Source organism: Acomys russatus, chromosome 3, assembly GCF_903995435.1.
Source record: "Acomys russatus chromosome 3, mAcoRus1.1, whole genome shotgun sequence".
Classification (NCBI taxonomy): Eukaryota; Metazoa; Chordata; class Mammalia; order Rodentia; family Muridae; genus Acomys; species Acomys russatus.
The window spans coordinates 17,356,555-17,381,559 of NC_067139.1; the positions used below are offsets into that span (position 1 = coordinate 17,356,555).

At 42.6% G+C, this 25,005-nt stretch overlaps 1 protein-coding gene and 1 non-coding gene across 2 annotated transcripts in view; one reads left to right on the plus strand and one right to left on the minus strand.

Annotated features, from left to right (window-relative positions):
- Mylk4 (myosin light chain kinase family member 4) overlaps nucleotides 1-25,005 on the minus strand; it is a 71,650-nt gene that overhangs the window by 41,658 nt on the left and 4,987 nt on the right. The window lies entirely within an intron of this gene.
- Nucleotides 4,849-4,955, plus strand: LOC127187331 (U6 spliceosomal RNA). The gene has a single exon (XR_007830476.1). It is a non-coding gene; the product is annotated as a U6 spliceosomal RNA (small nuclear RNA).

The window sequence follows — 25,005 nt, forward strand, 5'->3', positions numbered from 1 at the left end:
GAAAATGGGAAGGAGGGAAGAATGGGAGGATACAAGGGATGGGATAACCATTGAGATGTAACAAGAATAAATTAATAAAAAATTTTTAAAAAGAAGGATAATATTCTACTTTGCAATCAGCCATGAGTAGGATTTCCCAGAAGCACTTAATTTTTACTTAACAAAAGTTGTAATAGTACCATGTCGGGAGAACTGGATCAAGAAAGACAACAAATAAACCGTGCACGCATGTGCGCCTATGTGTGTGTGTGTGTGTGTGTTATGTGTTAGAGGTAGAAGACAGGAGAGATATAATTCTTCTCTCCTGTTTTAAGTAAGTCGTTTCTTAAAAACTTAAGTATGAAAAGCAAAGAAACAAACACATACTATTTGGATACACAGAGGCAAGTACCAGAAGCATCAGTTAAATGAAAGTGTTCTCCTCTGGTGAAGAAGGGATGGGGGAGGATGTGGACTGCTGGTCTCACAAAAACTTTGGGGAGCTTCATGAGTCTACAGATCACACAAATATATAATAAATATATCATACTGCATATCAGATATAACAATAGTAAACACTTAATAGCACAGTTAAAATGTATTATCCTAACTTCAGCATGACAGTCACTGCTACATCATCTAAATAATTAGCATTTAAGCCAGGCGTGGTGGCACACGCCTTTAATCCCAGCACTCGGGAGGCAGAGGCAGGCGGATCGCTGTGAGTTCGAGGCCAGCCTGGTCTACAAAGCGAGTCCAGGACAACCAAGGCTACATAGAGAAACCCTGTCTCTTTTTTTTTTTTTTTTTTTTTTTTTCGAGACAGGGTTTCTCTGTGTAGCCTTGGCCATCCTGGACTACACTTTGTAGACCAGGCTGGCCTCGAACTCACATCGATCCACCTGCCTCTGCCTCCCGAGTGCTGGGATTAAAGGCGTGCGCCACCACGCCCGGCTAACCCTGTCTCGAAAAACCAAAAATAAAATAAAATAAAATAAAATAAAATAAATAAAAAAATAATTAGCATTTCTTCAATAAGAAGGAAGCGTCTTATGTTTGTATTTCTTGAACTTCATTTTACTATTTTACTGAAGATGGAAGTGTCTTATGTGTATATGTGTATACTGCTTGTACACCTGGTGCCCACAGAAGTTAGAAGAGCGTGTTGGACCCCCTGGAACTGGAGCTACAACTGGGTCACTGTGTAGGATTCAGGAACTGAACCCGGAACCCCTGCAAGAACAACAAATGCTCTTAACCACGGAGGCATCTCTGCAGACCCTTTCCTTGATTTATAAAAAGCCTTGTGAACGCCAACAATTGTTAAAGCTGTTGTGTAAGATTTGAGACACATTTCTTCTATTTCCCATCCTCGAAGAACATGGGAAAAGTTCACTTTACAGCTCTAATTTGAAACAAATCTGGTCAAGAAATCCAGAAATCAAATATTTCGAAGTGCAGAATGTGCAAAGGTTTCTCACAATAGCTAGGTGGCCAGCCTCCTGTGCCCTGAGTCACCACGAGGCTCCCCTACCCTTACTGGCAGTGCTGGGCCTGTTTTTTTTTTTTTTTTTTTTTTTTTTTTTTTTTTTTTTTTTTCTTTCATTCATGGTCCAGTCAGAGATTCTCAGAAACTCATGACTTGGCCTTTTGACATTCATTGAGAGCTTAGGGGGAGATGGCCAGGCTGCGCATCCTTCCGGCTCTGGTCCTCTCTGGCTGGACAGATGGCCTTCATTAGGTTTCTAACATTCATGGAAGTATCACACCTATGGTCAGTTGTGCCACCTTCCACTCTGGCTCTAAGACAGAGCACTTTGAAGCTGACATTGCCCTCTTTATGTAACCAAAAGTGACGTTTCTGTCTATCCAGCATCTGCCTCAGATGGACTATGCAGGGACCCTACAGGGTCTAATCTACGAGAGCTATAAAATGGCACTTGTGATTTTGATCCCACTGAGGAGAAATCAAGACCTAATTCATGTAGAAAGGTAGTTTTATCAGCCCATGCTTAAGGTATGATCTATGAAGGGTAAGTGAAAGACATGGGGAAATTGTTTAGAAAAGGACATGTGCCATAGTTGGGATGTGAAGAGCTATAGCCTTGGTTTCCTGTGTGGCGCACCTCTGGGAAGCAGTAGAGCCTTTAAGATGGAGGGCCTAGTGGGAAGACAGTGACAGGTATGTTCTGGAAGGGGATTGTGGCACATTCAACCCTTCATGCCTCTCTTTTACTTACTATGGGGTAGGCGGTTTGGCTTGCTGTACACTCCTACCATGAAGGGCTACCACTCTACCAGGGACCTAAAAGTGCTGAGTTATCCCAATCATAGGCTGAAATCTCAAAACCTGAGACCCAGGAAACCCTTTCCTCCTGCGGGCTAGTGATCTCACATACTATTATCGTGATATTTGGCTAACAGCCAAGAAATTAATACTCTGAGTTTCTTCCTTGTTTTCTTTTTAATCGGTTGCTTAAAAGGCACTTGGGCCTGCTCCAACGCTTATCATTTATTGGGTATCTTGAGGAATCTGTTCTGTAACGGTGGAGTTAACAGTGGAGACCTACCTAGTCTAATGTTCTAAGCAGGATTTTTAAAAATCTCACACCACACAAGGAGAGGATTATCAAATGTCTTACTGGTAATATGTGGAGAGCCTCATATTCCAATAACATAAGAAATGCAAAATTCAAGCATAATGAAACTGTGGAGAGTAAGCTGTAGGTAAGATGCTGAACTTCCCTTTTAAGTTAAATCTTGTTGAGCACAGCGTTTTTAAATATCTTTATATGTTTGGCAGAGCATGGAATCTGAATCCAGAGTTTATCTGAATTCAGTATTTCAAATAATTCTATAGATCAGAAGCCTTGCATGTGTAGTGAGCACTTGGCCTCTTATGATACGCCTGACAGGTGAATATCTAGCCACAAATGTCTTACTTCACAAGCTTAATCCAGAATAGAATTATCTCAGTATTTGGAAGGCCTGATTTTATACACAAATTGAAAATTCCTTGTTGCTTATCTTTAAAATATTGACTTGGGAGGGGGAGGGCGGTGAGGTCTCCCAAGAAGCAGGCTATACCAAGGTGCCGTCTCTTTCTTTCTCTTGGCTTACTTATCACCTTATCAGATATACATACTACCAAATACCTCACATGGGCAGGAGTGTCAGAATACCTGTTAAAAAAAAAAAAAAAAAAAAAGCTCGGCTATACATCAGAGATGTTTAGAAAATATGCAGTGCGTATGAAAAGTCTCACACAAACTCTTGTGCTCGTTTTCTGACCACGTCCCCTGGATGGGGAGGCCTGGTGGCACTCAGAGTAAGGATAGCAAGTTACCAAGAAGAGACTTGATATTCTAAGAGCATATATAGGGGGAGGAGGTCTCCCTCAATCACAGACACAAGGGAGGGGAGAAGGGGGGAAGTGGGAGGGAGGGAAGAATGGGAGGAAACAGGGGAAGGGCTAACAATCTAAATGTAATATGAATAAATTAATAAAAAATGTAAAAAAAATAGGAGTGGTACATGGGAGGGTTTGGAGAGGGAAAAGAATGGGAAAATTATGTAATTATAATCTCAAAATGATAATACAAATATTTCTGTTATTCCTACAACCTATTGAATTTTCCATCAAGGTGTCCTTTAATTACATAGTTGTTTTTCAATGGATGTGAAATAAAGCAGGAGGAGATAACAAGAAGAGAATCCAGCGATATTCGTGTCTGGTTAGAACTCCATCTCCGGGGAGTATTGATGGTATGGTCATGAATACTTGCTGGCAGTTAGAGATTCACTGTACAAGTTTTTTTTTTAATTGAAAATAAATCCTTCTCACATATTAAAAAAAAAGAAAAGTCCAAAAGTAGTATTGAGACTCCCTGATGACAGAGTGTCTGCGGGTAAAACGTTTCAGGTCAGACAAATGTAATAAAAAGCAGAGAAGGTGGCGTAGGTGGTGAAGAGAGAAAGGGGATCTGGGCACACAAAGACGTATCCATTTCTCCCAAGAAACGGTTTTTAAAGTTCTTAATAGGCAAGCAGGCAGTCGGCATGAAACCAGACCTTCAGTGTTAGGCACTTGCTTAAGTAGATTCAAACTCTGGCATGCTCTCCTTTCCGCCCTTGAGAAAACTACTCACATGCAGAGGAGACAAAGGCCATGGCCAGAGTTGCTGGGTTCTTACCAAAGATGAGGAAGCACAGAGAAAAGTTGAAGTGGCTCAAAGGAACCGCAAACGGAAGTAGCCCCCTAATTGTCAGCTCTGTCCACAATTAACCGAACACGACTCCCGGCTCAATAAATTACCAAGTAAATGCCTCCACATGGCGTGATTACCTCACAGCAGGAAAGACCCATTTTGTGGTAGCTAATGCACTTAAATTGGGGACATCTCGGGGTGCGATCTAAAAGGGTGGTCCTTGCGAAGAAGGCCTCTGTGCAGGGAGCAGAGGTGCAGGCAGCAGCGAGGGTGGAGCCCAAAAAGCACCAGGCACTTACATTCTGTTCTCTTGGCCAGTCGGCCTGAGAAAGAATGGCCTCTATTAAGTAAAACTCGAAGACAGTTCCCTCCAACAAAACCGAGCAACTGCCCCTTCAAGCACAGGACATTTCCACTACTTTAAGATTCTGTCTTTGAGGAAAGCACAGGACTCTGGAAAGCCTCACACATATTTAGAATTAAATGGATGTTGAGAAGAGTAGAAAGAATGAACAGTGGACAAAGAGGGCTGATGCCAACTGCAGAACAGGAGACCCAAGACAGTGTCACTTTCCAAGCCCACCTACCCTCAGGTAGGAGAGACGGATGTTGGCTGCTAGGGATAGCATTCTTTCCCAGAGAAGAAAAAGCCAGTGATTCTGTGCTCACTTCAGCAGCACATATACTAAACTTGAAATGATACTCAGAAGATTAGCATGGCCCATATGCAAGAATGACACCCAAATTTATGAAGCATGCCATATTTTAGAGAGAATCTGAATTCTGGTGGGTAGAGAGGTGGGAGAGAATCCAGGAGGAATTAGGGAAAGGAAAAGAATATGATTTAAAAAAAAAAAAGGAAGAAAGTCTCGAAGAATAAGTAAAAATTCTCTTTTTCAAAACTGGTGATTTAAACTTTCAGAACACTTAAGAACTGCCAGTTATATCTCTGAACATGAAGATCATAGACTTCTATGCCATAGGTCGGGGAGGCTTGATGTATTTTTAAAAGGATGTGGCTAGCTCTTATGTCATTGCGATCACTATTAATAGCTGTCATTTATGAAGGGCTTACTCTGGTCCTGACAGTCCTTATTTAATGTCTGCCTCTCTCCCTCATACATACTAATACACTTGAAAGGTTAAATAATGTATCTGAGGCCATAGACTGCTAAGTGGCAGAACTGATAGATATTTTTTTTTTTTTAACTGCAGTTTTAAGGACTGGAGAGTATGGTTCGGTGGTAAAGCACTTGCCTAACCCTTGAAAGCCGTGGGTTCTTTCTCTAGCCATGCAAAAACAAAATGACCATTTGAGCAGCAAGTTCCATTGCATTACACTTTGCTTTTGAGTATTTTTCATGGTGGATACAGCAGGGGCGAGAAACCCGGCTATTTTCTGCAGAATAGACCCCTCTGAAGGGTCCACTTTAAATCTTTTATTTAACTTATCCTTTATTTATTATCCAAAGAAAGAGCTTTGAAACGAAACAAAACACGCTGGTAATGCCTGGCCTTTGCAAGTTGAAAGTTCTTTCATCAGTGCCCTGTGGCCTAAGCCCATCTGCCTTCCCTTGCTTGTCTTCAGCAAGGTCCTGTTTCAGGCCATCTGCCTGTGGCCTCTGCAATCTTTCCTATCTGAGACCACTCTCTTCCTGCTTTCTCCACTGGCTTCCTAGGCATGAGTACTCCAGAGATCGCTGAGGCTGAGAACCAGCTGGAGGTCCACAGAATGGACTTCTGTTCTAGTTGCCACAGCAACCAAAAAATTCCTAAGGACCTGGCAGGCTTCTCCCTGATGTGGAAATCATGCAACTTCACATGCGCTTTCTCTTGGTTTTCAAAGCCCTTGTCAACTCTACTCCCAGTGAGTAGACTCCCTGAGACCTCAATTTTGCTTGGACTGAATGTTCCATGGTCCAACCCCAAAAACCACTAGAAAGAAATGGAGAACATTAACTGTGTTCAGCAGCATTGGGCCTTGGGTCCTTTTACCTTGTATTGCTGCCTCCTTGCTTTGCAACCCCAGTGCCCAGTACAACAATGAAGTCTTTGCTGCCTGCTGTTCCTACTTGCAATGCAATAGTTCCCAGGGTGTCCCCACTTCCTGTTAATGTCCACCATCTGTGCTCACATAGAACTCGGTTCTTCAAACGTGCTTATGTAAGCCTGACCCTCAGTTTGAAGGAGGAAAAGGTCACTTTTTTTTTCTAGAAGGCTCCTTTTTAGGAGCTTTGTTTAGCGTTTACACATTGAGATCATTGGGAGTGAGTTTTTGACAAGCAACGGAGAACACTGTTATGATATATCTCAGAAGCAACTAACCACAAAGGATCACTTAACTTGTTTTTCCCCCCAGCAGAACCACTGAGTTCAAAAGCTCATAACACCTCCACCCAGAAACACAGCTGCTGCTATTTGAATGCAGGGTTTTCTCCCTAAAGCACTGCTTTACCCAAGCCCCGCCAGCCATCCTGCTGACCAAACAGTGTTAGCAGCCCAGTGACAGGCAATGGGCAACTGGCTAAGAGCAAAGCACTGGTGATGTGTCTAGAGATGGCCTGGCCACCCGTAGCGCATGGATCACACACTGAACACAGCTGCTCTTTGGAGAGTCAAATCTTCTGTGAGCCAGCTTGTGCTCCCATGGCTAAGCCCAAGAAAGAGAATGTCAGCTGGCCAAGAAGTGAGTCTACAGTGCACGTAGAAGGATGTCCTTGTCAATCTCTGGCCCCAGAGGGAGCTTCTTTTTAAATTTTGTAAAACTGCACTTGGCTGACTTCGAGTCACTCTCTAGTCTGAGAGAATTTCCTGGTATTGGAGATGCATAAAGCACAAGACAGGCACAAGTCTCAAAAAAAAAAAAAAAACAGTTTTTTTTTTTTTTATTGCCACGTTTATTAAGAGCGTCCAAATAACCATGGGAGCAGAGCAGATCCCTGTGTGGTTAAAGGCTCAGGGGTCCACTTAAGAGAGTAATTTTCAGGCAACGGTCTCTTACTCGGCACCTTTAATCAAAAAGTTCAGTGTCTGAAGAGAAATAGTGAATGAATAGGGCCATGTAGGAATCCTCTGTTGCTAATGATGGATTTAAAAATCCAGGGCAGCAATGGTTTGTGCAGTTTGATACAGAGAAGAGCCTCATCTTGGACTCCCACTCCTTGATTCTCCCACTATTTGTAAGAGGAAAAACGTAGACTTTATGCACCTTAACAAACTATGAAGTGAAAAATTATCCATCCGCACAGCAAAGACCTATTTCCAGGAAATGGATTTTAAAAGGAAAGTCTCAGTGTCCTCAGGTTGAAACCAGGAGGTCTCCTGCCTTTGAATGTGAAGGATAAAAGGGCCTTATGTCCAGATGCAGGTCAGGCTGGCCTCGTTTCAGCTGCTCCAGGAGGCTGCTTAAAGCCCTGGTTGTGGTCCAAGAATATCCTGGCAGTTAGTACCCTGCATTAAAATTTATAAACCACAAAAGACCTTTTCTCACAGAGAAGTTAATTCAGGCTTCATAGCCTTTGAGAAAAAAAAAAAAAAAAAAAAAAAAAAAAAAAAACCTTTAAAAGAAGGTAGTCATCAGAAGAGGTTGTGTGGAAAACTAGAAGTAAGTGATGCTTTTTACTCCCCCCAAATGTACTAAAAATACAGCAATAGGAATTTCAGAGGGAAGGGAAATGGCACCACGTATAATTTTATTTCAAATAGGTCCCAGGAATGAGCGATGGGGTTGCCAGAATTAACTTTTAACGGTAACTAAAATATGGGAAGAATATTACAGGCTATGGGCCCTGCCTGAAGAATGGAAACTGTCTCAGCTTGGTGTCTCACTCTCTGGAGACTCCAGTAAGGCAGGTCTGAAAAAAAGTCCCCAACCACTGGCCCCAGCTGTGACTGTCCCCAACCACCATTGATCTCTGCCCTATCCTCTGTAACTCCCTACTGAGCCTTCATGGGGTACCTTCTCTAGGCCACCCTGGCTCAACCTGGCCATCCTTCAGGGCCAGCTGCAACTCTACTTGTTCAAGAAGCCATTCTAATCATACAGTTTAGGTTAATCCCCCTTCTGTGTACTCTTCCTGAGCCTACTCAACCCTTAACCCTTGGCAACCTTCTCTATCACAGGTGAGGATGGGCCATGCATAGGCTGGTGCTTTTATTCACCACTGTATCCAACCTTCGCTTATCCACCCAACATCTGGTAAATCCTCATGAAGTAAATTAATGTCCCTACCTATGACCGCAGCTGTCTATGCTGTGTTATAGCTCTTCATTATTATTCATACTCAAGACAATCAACTTGGAAAGAGATGTTTGCATCAGGCTTGTAGTTTTTAAGGTTCCAAGACACAAGAGATCGGTCCTGTTATTTGGGGGTCTGTGGTTGACATAGTACACCACGGTGGAAATGTGCAGCAGAGCAAAATGGTCATAGACGTGAAACTAGAAATAAGAAGCTAGAGCCACTCTACCCCTTCAAAAGACATGTCCCCAAATGCTCTGAATGCCATCTACAGGCCCCAGTCCTAAAGACACACCACTTCCCACAGTGTCAAGCTGGCCCCACCTTCTACAGATCTACCACCGTTTGTAAATCTGTCTCTCTGTGTATCTCTTACACACACACACACACACACACACACACACACACACACACACACACACACACCTCTGCAGCAGGAGCAAGCATCTTTAACATATGGTTTTTGGAGGGGTGGGGACTGAAACAGGGTATATCCACACAGCCCTGCTGTCCTGGAACTCACTATATAGGTCAGGCTTGACTCAAACTCACAGAGATCCACCTGCCTTGCCTCCTCAGTGCTGGCACTAAAGGCATACACTATCATCCCTGATCAACACACTGGCTTATGGTAGGGAGAGCATTTCAACTAAAACATATATTTCATTTACCTTTTATTCCAAAAGGACATAGAGAGTTGGCTCTGAAGTTGGTTTTCTGAGGATATTGGTAAAGAAAATGAACTAGGTACAAGAGAAAGGTAATTATTAAAAAACTGATAGTCACAATGCTATCCTGAACACAGTGCTTAGGCCAACAGATGAGAACTCTAAGCATTTCAGGTTACAGAACATAAATGAACACACACACACACACACACACACACACACACACACACACACACACACACACACACACATGCTCCTAGCTGTCTCAGAAGTCAACTTGGTCCAGCCTATTCTGCACTTGTGGGACACACTTTGCAGGTTACAGGACATACCTGGCGAGGTACAGGACACACCTCGAGGGGTACAAGCCACACTTGCAGGATTACAGGACACACTTGGAGGGTTACAGGATCCAAAACCCATACTCAAATTTTCTTGGTCTTGTTTTTGTCCTGATTTATGTAACCAGTCATTTGAACCTCAACAAAGTAACAATTTTCTAGAGTATTAGTAATTATTTTTAGCTAGCATTTGCTGAGTGATGACTTGATACAGGACACGGGGGTAACCATTCTGTGCACAGTTTCTGTTTGTCTTCCACAGAAGTCAAGATGAGAGCAAAGGCATTACCTTGTGCATTGCAATCTACACAGAAAGCCGAAGAATATATAGGTTCCACAGCTGCTCACGGTAGACACAGGCAATTCTGTCACTACCTCCTCAGCAGGTTGTGGCTATCTGGGCACACAGGAAGCACTTAATGAAGCCTTTGAATCAGCTTGAGCAGAGTCTTAGAGGGCCTGCGACCTTGACACTTGACCCCACATGCGGACACAGGGTCTGCCTAATAAGGTCCTGATATTCACAGAGTTTATCAGCCAGCTCTGAAATGGTGTTGAGAATGCTATGTCTGCTAAGCCAGACCTGAGGCCTGAAAAGCTGATGAGCCCGAGAAAAGTGTTGGATCAACATCTCTGGAGACTGTAATCTTCTACTACGGCTAAAACTGAAAATCTAGAGTGTCTTGCAAGAAAGGCCAAAGGGACTGGGCTGGTGTCTCAGTTCTCCTGGGAGTGACCATGTTGCGTAAACTTTGGGCTTTCCTCCATGTAGTCTTGGCTCTTCCTCCCAGACACGAAGCCTTCCTTAACCTCTGTCCCTGTCTGCTCTCTAAATCTATTTTCAGATGTGAGTTAAGCTAATGCTGTGGAGTTGCAGTTTAATCAGTTCTTAAGTAGATGTCAGAAAGATAGACTGCTTTATGATTATTCAGGAAGATGCTTTCAGGAAGATGCCTTCTACCTGCTTTCACGTAGAGCAAAGGCATTCTCTAGTCTTCATTCAAGACTTCTGTCATCTATATTCTTTTGCTATCTCAGCTAACTGTTAACTTCCTTCTTCCAAGCTTTCTCACTCGATGGCCAATGAGATAAGGAAAAATTTTAATCACAAGCCCATCGTTTATTCCAGTGTTGCTGTAGCTCACACAAAGGGAGGAGACACGGGCTGCAATGTGCTGAAGCACAAGTGGGGTCCTGAATCCATGCCCACCAAATCAGAAAAAGGAAACATCACAGTGATAGAGGGAAAGTGTGCATGAAAACTACAGTCCTGACAACTGTCCGTGCCACAGTCCCCGTAAGCCAAGCCCACAGAAACCAAGCAAGCCATAGAAGGAAGAGGAAAGTCAGTAATTAGTCTTCTCATAGGCCTGTAGCATCCACTCAGAACAAAGCTATCTCAGAGGTCTTTGTTCCCAGCTTCCCTCTGCCAGGAAACGTAAGGATCCACAAGCCTAACTTAAATGTAAGAGGCAGGGTTCATGAGTAGCCAGCCCAGAAAGAGGGCAATCTTTTAAAATGTAATGGTTTTTTAATAGCCTAAAAGAATCCCTGGAAGTAACATGGTATCTTTTTAGTCACAGCCACAAGTACAAAGGGAAAAAGAACGAGATATGGATAGTGACCCAGTGGCTACACAGAAAGAGTGCTAACCACACTTATCAGAACTTTAGTGTTATTAGACACATGGACTCTCTAGAAGTTTCTGCTAAACGGTTCTTGTGGGACCTAGGAGCCTGTATATTTATCCCAATGGGTGCTTACTTCAAGTAGCTCCCCTCCTGTACAAATATCAGAGTGTCTTGAAGTGCACAGACATCAAGATTGCTTATCTAACACAAGTTACAAAGCCCAGATGGAGCCATAAGTCCAGACCCTACTGACCTTCCCATATGACCTTGGGAACTGTGAGCCTAACCTTAGCATCGACAAAAGTCCGTGAGATCCAGCGACTCCCTGCCATAAGCACTTTCATTTACAGACCTTGCCAGCGAGTACCTGGCAGAAGTAACTTGGTGACAACCGGAGAATCTTGCAGCCTCTTCTTTTACTCAGCACACGCATGGCTTTCAGTTAAACCACCTGCTGCCTTGTTGACAAGGGCAGACCAAGGAATTTCCATGATGCACAGTCTGTTGCTGTCCTGTCACACAATAGCGGCCTTGCAAATGGGTAAAGAACTTGATGTCCAGATCACCTCCCTGGGGATGAATGTGACCCTTCCAGGGAAGGCAGTGTGCTGCCATTCACATGTCCCCTCACCCCAGCTTATCTGACTGGCTAAGAGACAAGTTCTGTGTTTTGTCTGCCTGGGAAATCTAATGGAAACATCTATTAATAGACATATTTATTTTATCAAGGAAAATATGCTCTTAAAATGTTCAAGAAAGGATATTGCCGAGTTCTCAAAGACTAGCCTGAGAGAGCCTTGGGAGCACGCACGCACACACACCACTATAAACACACATATACTTGGTGTGTGTGTGTGTGTGTGTGTGTGTGTGTGTGTAAATATGCATGCATCTATTGCCTAGCTAAGCATATATGTACAACTGTACCAGTATCACATTTAGCAGTTTTCATGGAAAAAAATCAGTTAACTTTTCATTTTTCAATTGGAGGAGGTAATTAATATTCTGGTGCTCCTCAAATGTGAGCAGTCACCCAGCAAGCAGCACATGGGTGGGCCTGAGAGCTTGTGCCTGGGACAAGTCCCTTGGTCACACCAACGCTGCCTGGCTGGCATGGGCTGCTGTTTGAGAAGTGAGATTCCAGTTTATGGTGAATGGCCTTTTTTTTTTTCATCATCACAAAATAATAACTGACAAAGTAGAACCTATGAAGCACACTATCTAAATTGGCTTATTCTTTCCAGGTTGAGTCTAGAAAGGACACCAGAACTGAGTCAATGCCTTACTGCTGTTGTTAAGAACACTTTCCAGTGTGTGAGGGCCACTGCAAGAGGAAAAGTTATCAAATGTTGACTGAGGAGAATCACAGTGCCATCTTCTCAAGAGGACAGAAGGCTCCTAGAACAACTGGTTTCTTATTGCTGATGATGAATGAAGATAGTCAGGGCGTGTCAGACTACAAATTTGATTTTATCTTCAGAGAAAGTATTAAAATTCACTCTAGTGTATTCTCTTTGGAGATCTTGGAAAAAGATATGCAAACCCAAGTTATCCAAATAGTCTGACCGGCCGTACTCATGACTTCTAAAATTTGAAATAAGAAATTATACCTAAAAACTATAGATAAACAGTACACAGATGGAAATGGGCTTATCTCATTGAAGGATATGATAGAAAAATACTTGAATCTGGTTTTGAAGGATTTCAAAAGCCATCTCAGGGGGAGAAAATGGCCAAACTGGGGATAACCAAGAAGCGGGACCAGGAGTCAACGTGGCTGCTGTATGTCTGCGCCATGCATCAAGCCCTTGTTTATAGGCACATTGTCTTACGGACTCCTTCCCCCAAATAATTTGACAAAATTGGTGTTTTTATACCAATGTGATGATACAAGAACTGAGACAAGGAAAAATTGAAATGATTAGTGTCACATAGCTATTGAGTGGACCCCAGGGATATGGATGTGAATAGAAAGGACCCTGGAATCAAGAAATGAACTCTGCACCCACGTGCTGTAAATCTTTATTTTATGGACTATGCTATGACTCAGCATATAAGAGCATGAAGTGAACAGTGTGTGGTGGGATCCTATCCTTTGACTTGTAAGCTCCAGATAGCACAGGCCTGACAGAACACGAGGAACAGCAGAGATTTCTTATTTTGTTGGCCAGATTCAAAGCTGTGCCTCTTGACTTGCAAGCCTTCCATTTATTCCCAACAAATGTCATTAGAATATAATACTACAGTAGTAACTGGCCTCCTGGGCTTGAGACTCGTGACAGCTCTCTGGGACCATAGATTGAGAGTAAAGAGTCGGGAGTGGAACCTTCTCAGTGGGAGTCGGGAGCAGCCCTGTGTTATTTGAAAAGACAAGGTTCTGGACACCAGAAGGCCCCCTTCTGTTCCCTTTGTTAGGCTGACAATAGTAATTGTCATAATTTCAGAGCTGATGACGTCTAGAAACAATCTGCACCAGGTTTGGCCTAGATGTGCACTGCCTGGTTCCTAAGGGCTATTTAGTAGTATGTGCCCAGTAAAACAATGGGCTTCTGCCTCATCTCATGTCTCTCAAGCCCATGTCACTTGATTTATATGCATGTCAGATAGCAGGGTCCCATCACACAGTATGTACATATTCACACACGTGTGTATGCTCTTGGCCCCACAGAGCAGCTCATTCCTGATGAAACTCCTTTCTCCTTCTTCATGGTATCTGATGGCAACTCTTGTATACATCCTTGCATGATGGTATGGCAAACTAACCATTTTGCCATCACTCCAGTAGGGATGAAAAGTAACATCTCAAGAAGTCATATTCTGTAACAATGTCTGATAGGGTGTAATGGTGGCATGAAAAAGAGTGCAGCATGGCAGCGCAGTATCAAGACGTCCAAAGATGAGCCCAGGTGCCTCAGAAACGTGGCAACTTCCACCCACAGAAAACAAGAAGACTTGAAAAGACATGGAAGGAGAAATGTTTTACTTTCCAGGAAAGTAGATGTGGGGCTTTGTGCGGGAAAGACATCAGGACCCAGAGAAGGTGCACACAGCTGGGAAATGGCTCAGTGGCTGCTGAGAGTGGAAGCTGGGCTGAGGGCAGAGTTAAGTGGTAGGGAGGGCTTGTGTGAGCTCCTGTGTCCAGGCTGCACACATGTGAAGTGTGTTGTCTTCTTTAACTGAGCTTTGTGACTTCTATACCAAGCCCTGTGCAAACTGTAGCACACAACAACTCGGTGAGGTCAATAGTACTAACCTCACAGGAGAGTACACTGAAAGTGTCTACAGAACATGCTCAGTGTCACAGAGCTGGCAAGAGGCCAGTTGTAACTCAAACATGTGCACATACATATGTCAATCTGTATTGCTAGTCAACATGCCTCAGACCGCAAGCATGGCGAGGTGTAATACAAATAGGCCAGCCTGTAATAATAATAATAATAATAATAATAATAATAATAATAATAATAATAATAATAATAATACCAAGCCATGCTACAAAAAGAGAAACCGTATATTTTGGGGCTGTCTGCCTTCCTAAAGCTAGCTTTGGTGAAATGTCAGTTGTGTTTGACAATCAAGACTTGTACTGGATCGACAAAGTACTGAATTCATAGGAGCTCTTGACAAAATAGAGCATGGTTTTAGCTTACAGTATTCTAACCTTACTATGCATGCTTAAATGAATCGGATCCATGGTACTGTGTCTTTTCTCATACAGAGCTGAGAAAATGCTAACACAAAGAGTACCATGGGCTAGGGTTGCAGCACAGCGGTAGAGCACCTGTCAAGTATGCAAAGGCCCCAGGTTCCATCCTCCACAACCAGGTAAAACAAAAAGCCTGAAAGATCACTACACACTCACACTAGTTTTTCCAACTTCTGCCCACTGGAGGGCGCTGTTGCCTTGCATTTGCTGACAAGAGCCTTGGTTTGCTGGTTGGCAATGTAGACATTTAAAACCTACCCAGTCCTTGTATTAGTACTAGAAAGCAAATAATTAAAGCAGTCATTAAATTGGAAAAATACTTCAGATCATGTAAGGATAAGGCAAGTTGCCCTTAGAAAATTCTGGTTTTCTACAAATACTTAATAATTTTACATTTAAATTACTATAATGGTATATACATGAAGTTTATATTTTTTGTTCAAAGCCGCAGACGGTACACCAGGAGGGGTGAGCCTCTCTGTAAACTATGGAGTATCAATGTAGGCTTGTTGGCTAGCACAGCCATGCTAGGAGGAAATGGGAATGCATGCATCAGTCTATAACTTTCTCTTGACTTTGCTGTGAACCCAAAACAAATAGGTTTTTTTTTTTTTTTTAAAAAAAGAAACTCTATTTAAACTTTCTGCAGATAAGTCTGTGTATCCATTTTAGATGTTGAGCAAGTAAATCCACTCAGAAAGAAAAACCTTCGTGTGCATGCAGCTGTACCCTGTGGTCAAATTCCTAGCCTCAGTAAGCCTTAGCTTATCTGTAGACAAAGAGCTTCATGGGGCCACTGAGAAAATCAGCACGCAGGATGTGGGAAGTACTTGGCACAGTGCCTAGAGCATGCAACATAAAGTCAGCCAGGGACAGATCTGTCTCCTGAGGTTTTCACAGAGCTTTTGCTGCTGCCTTGCTAGAGTCTGAGCCCAAGGCCTCACAGTGGTAGGCAAGGCCCCGAGCTCCATCCCCATGTATAAAATACTTAGAGCAGGTACTGACACACAGTGAGGACCATTTACCTATCTGTCAATAAAATACCTGGGTAAATAAAGAAATACAGCCAAGTTAAAGGCCTAAATCCTAAACAGGTAGTCAGCATTCACAGCCCTAAGACCATAAGAATTGAGGTAGGGTATAGCATGTGTGCACAGAATGAGAGGTGCCATGGGTTGTACCCCCAGCCCTGGGGAGGGACAATATATTAGTGCAATATGCTCATTCTAGAAAGTTCAGAACTAAATGAGACCTAGCACCATCAGTTCTTATATTTCTAAATAACTACAATCTGCCATGTCATCTGAATGGGTCCCCTAACCAAACATCTATATTAAAAGGAAAAGAGAAGCCACAAACAGAATCTAATTCTGTTTAACACCTAAAGGAACAGTCTCATTTTTCCAGGTTCTGCCTCTTTTTGAGACTACCAGTGACCATGAGCAAATGAAATTCCTTTTGTCAGTGGGTTTCGTGTATTTTCCCTTCAAGTTTGAGTCATTGCTTGACACTTTTATTGGCATCTAAGCATAGCCAACACAATACCTTTCCAGCTTAGTAATAGATGATTTTTAATTAAGTTAATATAAAACCTATATGTAATGGTTTAAATGAATACCGAGAGTCTGATATGGGTGGATTAGATACATTTGTGAATTAAATTTTTCATTAACATTTTATGCTTTATTCTAATTTCATTAATATGAGAATTAAACTATGTAGAAAAGGTAGGGCTAGGCCTAGCTTGCTCATGTGTGGAATACAAATGCTGGAAGCTAAAATAACTTAGACAAGTTGGAATGTGAACTCACACTCCACTGGCCTCTAGCCTAGTTTTTTTTTTTTTTTTTTTTTTTTAAAGAATTTCCTGATGCCTAGGCTACTAACAAGATCATTAACCCCACACCTGTTACAGCCTGAGTTTCTAGGTTCATCCCCTGCTGTGCAAGCATCCAGCTCCCACACTAAGGCATTCAGAGAATTTCTGGGTGTGGCACTGGGTCCCCTGGAAATTAAGCACCAGTGAAGTGACAGCCAGTGCTAGAGCTAAAAACGATGAGCCAAGGTGTAAGCCTCAGGGCCTCTCCTACTGATGCTTTGTCAGCCTGCAGGAGTCAGGGAACTGAGGCAGATCTGAATGTGTAGGTCCAGTGTGGGAAGTGGCATTGGGGAGAACCCTAAGAGAGGCAAGAACCCTGAGTAAGAGAGCTGACTCTGGCAGCACAGAAGGTGAGTTGGAAGAAACCCCTGATGTTCAGAAAAGACAGTCAGTGCCTCCCTCAGTGTCAGGAATCTGGACAAGCCCACTTCACTTCTCTTAGGTTTGGAGTCCTCCTTTCAAAGATTTGGATAAGCTTGCCTCCTAGATTCCTCAGGATCTGTGTGTTAAGGCTGTGTGTGTGTGTGTGTGTGTGTGTGTGTGTGTGTGTGTGTGTGTGTGGTCTCTCTGTCGGAAAGCAAATCTAGAGCTGTGTGTTGTAGGCACATGTTTGCTCATAGAACTGCGCCCCCAAGTTCCAATCCTTGAGTCCTGACAACATGACATAGTACACTACTTTAGAGTGTCTGCAGCACAAAAGATGTTAACAAAAAGCACCACCATAATCTGCAGGCAGCAGAACCTCCAACTGGGTAAAACCACAAGCCATGGAGTAATAGTGAAGACTTATGAAGACATTTTTAAAAGCGTATGTCATCTTAATTCCATAAAATGAACTCATAAATCAAGTGACTTTTCTTTCTGAAAATATTAGATGGGGCTGAAAATATGGCTAAAATAAATGCTAGGAGGCAGTACACATACAGAGGCTGTCTCCGTGCTTAAAACCATCTCTGTGTATAAGACGGACATAAGCACCCGAGGCTCTCGTGTGTAAGAAAGCATGCACTGAAAATAGCGACCGTTACAGCCTTTCCCATTTTACAAAGCAGTATCACATATACATGCTACTTTATTTTATTCAAAGAGTATGCGAAGATGACAAAAAGGGACAGGAAGGCAAATACTGCTATTCAAAGAACATAAAGAAGTCCCCTGGGGTGGTAAAGTTGGGACTGGAAACTGTCCCTGTTCTCAGGGCAGTCCTCAGTGCTGGCTTTGAGAACAGGCACAGGGGCCACTCTGAGGTCACCTCTTACTGCGTGTGGACCCGCACACAATCAGGCGTTCCTTCACTTCTGTTGTGGCAAATACACTGACAAACACACAACGCAAGGGAGTGAATATGCCATAAACGTAGCAGTAGAGACAGAGCCTGGTGGGCATCAGTCCTATAATAGGGGAACAACTATGAGTGGTCAGCTCAGCTAGCATCATGCTGGGGCTTTCTTCTCTCACTCTCTCACACTCCGAGATTCCATGCCTATTCCTAGGAGCCAATTCTCAAATCTAGGATCCAAACACAAGCCCTGGTTTCGGGGTCTGCTTTCTGGTGAGAATCTGGAGACACTAGACATACAGTGTTGGCCACATAAAAACCCTAAGCAAAGGTTCCCAACATCAGTGTTCTATACTAAATGCCTCTTATTCTCAATTTGCTCTTTTCTCTAGAAATAAGACTCTGCTGTCACCTGCTTATTTTAATTTCCCTGGACTTTGTTATTGCTACCCCATGATAGACAAAAAATGAGGACCAAAGGGAAAAGGACCAAGGTCCAAGCAAAGACCTGGAAACAGTTCCGGTGCAGGTGCCTGAGGCTGATCAGGGACCACCTAGCTGTGAGGGGTTTCAGGTTCATTTAAAAATGTATGTTGTGCATGCACTGCTGTGCATTTGGAAAATCTGTACTTAGCATACCAAAATCATACTTTTCGTCCATTTTTAACTTTGCTAAAGATGTTTTAAATAGGTTGGATACTAGATTGTTAGCCAAAATAAAAGTCACATGAAAGGACATCTTTTGGCATGTGTGCTTGGGAGATCTGTCCCCAGTTTAAAGTCTTTTATACAAAATGGCACAAAATTTACTTAAGATCGTGTACCTCCTCCTCTCCTGTGCTTTAAATCATCGCTGGCTTTACTTCTAATACCTAGCACACTGTGGATGCTGATAGCTGTTAGTCTCTATTATTTGGGGAATAATTACAAGGAAAAATGTCTGCAGATGTTCAGTACAGACATAATGTTTTCTCCATGGCTGACTGAATCCACAGATGCATATTTCAGCAATATAGAGAGTCAATTGTATAGCAGAAGTCACGAAGATAGTCTGTGAAACATGGAAGTCTGGGTAATGCTAATAGATAAATGTACATTTTTATGACCATAATGGCTTGGGGAGATACATAAGAAGACAGTTTGGTAAATTATATTTAGAAATTTCATTAACATGTGTGTTAAGCATTCACTTACCTAGAAACATAGACAGAACTAGCAATATTTAATTATGTTGTTTTAACTTTGATAGAGATAGGTAAAATAAAGATATTTCTTTATATTATAACTAACAGAAATTATATGGTGATCCTAATTTTGATTCTTCAGAGAAACTGGAACAAAATGCACAGTAGGGTTACTCATCTGTATATGTATTCAAGGGCATACAGGATTTTACATGAGATGGAATCTATGCACAGTGCATTGCAAAGCCTTTACCCCTTGACTGGCGACAACATGTTAACATTACAAATGGATTCTCAGATGCCTCTGGGAAAGACAATCCATAAACTGTTGCTCTTGGGCAAATTTCTAAGATAATCAGTTGCCAACATTATAAATAATCATTAGTGATGAAAAAAGGTAAGAGTTGTGTTGTAAATCTGACATAAATGTGCTTTTCTTTGCAGTTAAAAAGCTATGGAAAAACCTGTAAGAAAATATGGGTGGATTTCTAATCACTTGCTAACCTTTTCACTGGCAGATACCAGAAGAAGAAATATACCAGTGGTCCACATCACAGAGCCCAAGCCAGTGCCATTCTTTTCTACACAGAAGCTGAAAACCCTCACAGTAGTTCTCACAGAAGTGTAGCCTTCCTGACATTTCCCATAAAAGATATAAGAAACAGCCAGACATGATTGGTGCTTGGGTACCAGTGCCTAGGTCTGAAGAGACAGACAACCGTGAAGTCAGGACTGACCTAAGGATAGGTTTATATGTGCTTCAGGATTTTTTTTTCTGTTGCTGTTTTTCTGTCACTGATTTTTACCTTGTCCTCAACTGTTATCTCAAAACATGTCTGTTCTTTTCAATATAAACTTGATAATCACAGAAGTGTCCATGTTTCCCAAGGGACCTTGGGAAAGGCTCGGGTTTTGGGGAAGCATAGAGCTGTGTCATCTGAACCCTACCAAGAGGCAGAGCTTATGGCTTCTCATAGGATAAAAGGCAAGTAATGTATGCATGCACAGCACTGGAGTATGCTATCAGAGCACCCTTTCAGGAAATATTTTAAGCTGTAGCGCCAAGAGGGCAATAGTACCATAGTTGTTTGTGGAGAAGAGATGAAGAAAATCTCACTCTTTGTATGTGCAAAGGCTGTGCACGCGTGCACGCACACACACACATATACACATATATGTGTGTATACATATACATCTAGATAGCCAATAGCATATAATGCAAACAGATTATCTGTAGAAATAAAGTTCATGGGAAGGGCTGTGATATGGCTTAGCAACACTTAACTGGAAACTTCAAGGACCTGAATTTGATGCCCAGCTCGGTATGCACACAAAAATCTATGCACGTGTGTGTGTGTTGGGGGGTAGATATCCTCAGGAACACCACCCTCCCCAGTTTGAAACAAGTTCACTAATTAGGCTAGACTGGCTGGCCAGGAAGCATGTGGATCCAAGATTAAGGTTACAGATAGATCACCATGCCCTACTTACATTTTCACATGGGTTCTGGGGTCAGACTCACGCCCTCATGCGTGCTGTGCAAACACTTCATCAACTGAGCCATCTCTCTAGCCCTTCAGAAAACAATAGTTTTTTTTTTTTTTTTTTAAGGAAAGGAAATAAGATTTCACAGAAGAGGTCACTAGGGAGGGATTTCTGAAAGAGGATAGAAAATAGAGAAAAAGGTGCTAAGAAACACTGCGGCAAGCCAGTCCTCCAGCGGGAGCGCTGATCCACATAGTCATCTGTACTGTTTGCTGAACTGGCTTAAAGTGTTTAAAAATGACTTAGATGATAATTGATAAAAAATAATCAAGTATATAGGAGAGCTGTTTCCTGGGAATGAACACATTCTCTCAGAAATTACTGAACTATTTTCACTGAGAACTATTTTTCTTCTAGATTTCTTTCCACAGAATTCCATCCCAGGAACAGCTTATGGAAAGCTATATCAACAGCAGCCCAAAGCATGGAAGGTGACATTCCCAGCACTCAGTTCCCCAACAGATTTCCTACAAACAGGACAAATCTTACATTTTTTTTCTAACTAGGACATACAAAAGAGACAAGAATGAAGTGATGCCAACATTATTTTTAGCTCTCATACCCCAAACAGATTGTCAACTTAAATTAAATCCAGACACAGCGGCTGCATGATTCCCCGAAAGTTGGTACAATTGCTAGAAATGGTGAAAGGTGCCTCATGTCACTATTATTATCCCAGGCCCTCCTAAGACAGTGAGGAGTCCTGGGCAAAGATCCAGCAAGGCACGGACCAACTGCCTTTGGCGAGCATCACTCCTGGCCCGGAAATGTTCAGAGAGAATTGCAAAATGAATCTGCCTTAGTTCAAAAGGATTTCACTACCTGTGCATCCTCAAGTGCAGGCACCTGCTTGGGGCCTCCCCAGGTCACCACGGACCGAAACAGGCGCCAGAAGACTGAAGACGACAGAAGGCACACACTACCTACAATCCAGACGTCTTTTCTTCCAAGTGTGGAGTCCATTCTCTGGGAGCAGCTGTGAGGTCCCTGGGTTTGTAGGCACCTTCCCTGCCCTGACCTAGCACAGGCTCTTTCTAAATTCCCCGGGCTCCCTGCTCAGCCCTGAGCAGTGGGCATTGCGAACGGAACCTCACCAGGGTTCTTTGTGCAGTCGCACACTGGGCGTCTCCGGCTACATGGCCAACTACTACTCTGCTTCTTTAAAAGGAAAGACATGAAGGCTTTTTGTGACAGATCAGGGACAGGTGCAAGGACTGAGGGAGATCTCTCATCATAATTTACACTGACACACATTTGTTTGTCCCCTGGTCAAGGACTTGTAGCTACATTGTAACTGGCACCAGCTGCCTATGGTGGGCCAATGTCACCTAGGAAGCTTTCTCTTGTTATTGCAGGGCAAAGGGCAAAGGGGGGTGGTGGTGGAAGAATGTAACTTCAAATATTAAAAACCTCCATCCTTAACTCTGCAATTTTGAGACCTAAGAATAGTCATTATGAACACGGCCGGTGGCACAATTTCATAGCAGCTGTCAGGAAATGCCATCTGCTGTTAAAACAGACAACTCAATCAAAATAGGGACACCCATTTTTTTCCCAACCCTCTCTAGGCTTTTGCCCATCCAGCTAAGAAATATTTTTGTTGGGTTCAGTCCTTGAATATCTGTAAGAGGCATTTAAATATCTCAGGGACTATAAGAGCCTGTCTCTATTTGGACCATCTTAACCTTTGCCCCTCTAGACGGATGGGACTATGGAAAAATTGAACCTGATTGCAGGGTGGGGGGTGGTATTGTAGTTTGAAGTCATTTCTTCTTCTTCTTCTTCTTCTTCTTCTTCTTCTTCTTCTTCTTCTTCTTCTTCTTCTTCTTCTTTTTTTCTCTTCTTTCTTTCTTCTTTCTTCCTCTTCTTCTCTTTTTTCTTCTTCTTCTTCTTTCTCTGCTTCTTCTTCTTCTTCTTCTTCTTTTTCTTTTTCTCCTCCTTCTTCTCCTCCTCCTCCTCCTTTTTCCTCTTCCTTTTCCTGCTTTTCCTCCTCCTTTTCCTCCTCCTTCTTCTCATCTTTTGTTTTTTGAGGAAGGTCTCATGCATCCTAGGCTGGCCTCAAACTTTCTGTGTAGCTCAGAGTGATCTTCAACTTCTTGTCCTCCTGCCTCTACCTCATAAGTGTCAGGGTTACAAGAACAGAATGGGCCATCATGCCCAGTTTATGTGGTGCTACTGCTCAAGGCTTCATGGCATGCATCTCACCAACAGCGGTATATCCCCAGCCCCTGGGGCTTTCTAAAGAAGACTCTTCTGTACAAATCATGTTTAGCACAGATTCAGAAGTAATCCACCTTGAATAAGCCCCATAAGCTCAATACTGGAGGAGTGGCCAACAAAGACACATTTTTGTAAATGGATCATCCACATGTTAATGCCTCTTAGTTTTTGTACTTGAGGCCAAGCCTTCAGGGGAAAATGACAGAAAACTAGGATCAGACAGGAAGGTAAGGAAAACTAAGGGAAGTGAGCATAAATTGTCTTGAGTATAAATGCAGAAATACAGATTGGAGGTATAGCATATCCTCAAGACCTTAGTTTGGGTCTCTGGCACCAAAAATATGAATATAATCATATAACGAAAACTCTACATCTTGTTATATCAAGCAGTTATAATTGTAGTTGTGAGAATTAGCTGTCATTTACAACCCCATGGTATATACATGGTGGCTAACAAGCTCATCGCTCAGATCGACTACTCGCTAAGTTGTACTTGATTTCAGTATATATTTCAAACAAATTTGGAGCAAGTGTATTGTGTCACGTGGTTATCTACTGAAAAATGCTTTATTCAATCATTTATTTAATTTCCATATGCGTATGGTCTCTTGAAGGAGTGTTGGGGGTGTCCTCATGGGAGGGCTAGGGCAAGGCATGACATGGCCTAGGAGCAAATGTAAAATCTAGGCTGTGTACTGGGCATTTTCAGAGAGGACAGGAAAGTTCTTGACCTGTGCGATAATCTTGCAGGTAAAGCGATCATGGTGGTGAAGAGTCAGGATAGAGATGGCCCAGAGGTGATGAACACAGGGTGGTGATGGTGGTGCTACTAGGAGAGGTTGAGACTGAGCTGAAGAGTGGTCTAAAGAGGCAGAGGGGCACACCTGGGGCAGGGAGTTGAGGTGTGGCTTTATTCTTAGGGCAGGTGACTGTCACTTCCTACCTATTGCCTGCTCCTCACTTAGGGAGAGGCCTTTGCCACCCTTCACAGTCTTTAATTTTGAGATATGGAATGGAAGAGAAGGAAAAAATGGAAGCAAGCCTGTGAATTTCTGCTTTAAGTCATAAAGACCTTTCTAAATTCAGCAGTACTGTAACAAAAAAGGGCATTAGGAAAGAAAATAAAATGGAAAATAAAGAAAAATTCAAGAAAGAAAATTAAAATTATAAATTAAATGTTTTGAGTACAAAGAAGTAGAGCATGCAGTTTTTAATAATTCACCCAAAAACTAGAGGAAGAGAAAGGTAGTTTAAAATAAACACAGCCAAAGGAAAATACATGAAATAGAAAATCCCGGTTAAGAGCAGGAAAAGAAAAAAGAACCCGAATTTCACTGAGCTATTTTTAACAAATACAGGTTGTTAAATTTATATACAGTTTTTCTGCTCTTGGGACTGAGAGAAGATAAAGTTGCTTTTGGAAACTGTTCTCCAAGCTTCCAGAACAAAGCTGTGTCCCCAGAGTGTCTGAAATCCAGTGAAAATTGCCTTTCAGTGCAGCCAGCAAATGTTTCTGCCATTAGCAGCCCTAATCTTCTCAGAAAGAGAATGGGGAGGGGGGAGAAGAAAAGAGAGTAAAGTGAGAAAGCTGACAAGCCTTTTTAATAGTCCCTGGAGAGAAAAAAAAAAGTGGCTCAGTAAAGATCTATTGCAGCCCTGCAGAAAATGGAGACAGCCATGGTAGCCCAGCTGTGTCCACACACCCGAGCTGCTGTGGTGGCTTCTCTACCTGCCAGCTGCCTGGCCTGCTGGCTGTGCTGCACCCGCAGGCTGGGCTTTGATTACCGAGCCTCAGACACCTGTACCTGTCTGTTCTGCACAGCCAGAGCAGGACAGAGCTACTGACTGCTGACATCTTTGCACCCTTCTCCATTTACAAACAAAAACTGGGAAGGACATAGGGCACTCCTTGTGACTGGTTTCTACCTCTAATGGTGTCAACTGTACAATGGACACCTGAAGGGCTTATTTCTTTTAGGATCTCTGCAGATTCAGTCTTTTCACCCAAACCCCAAAATACTTAACTTCCAAATCAAGTTTCTAACTTTCTGGAACAGTTGGTAATCATAAAAGCAATTCTCCCTAAGAAAGCTTATAGTCCAACTCACCATTACCTCACTTTAAA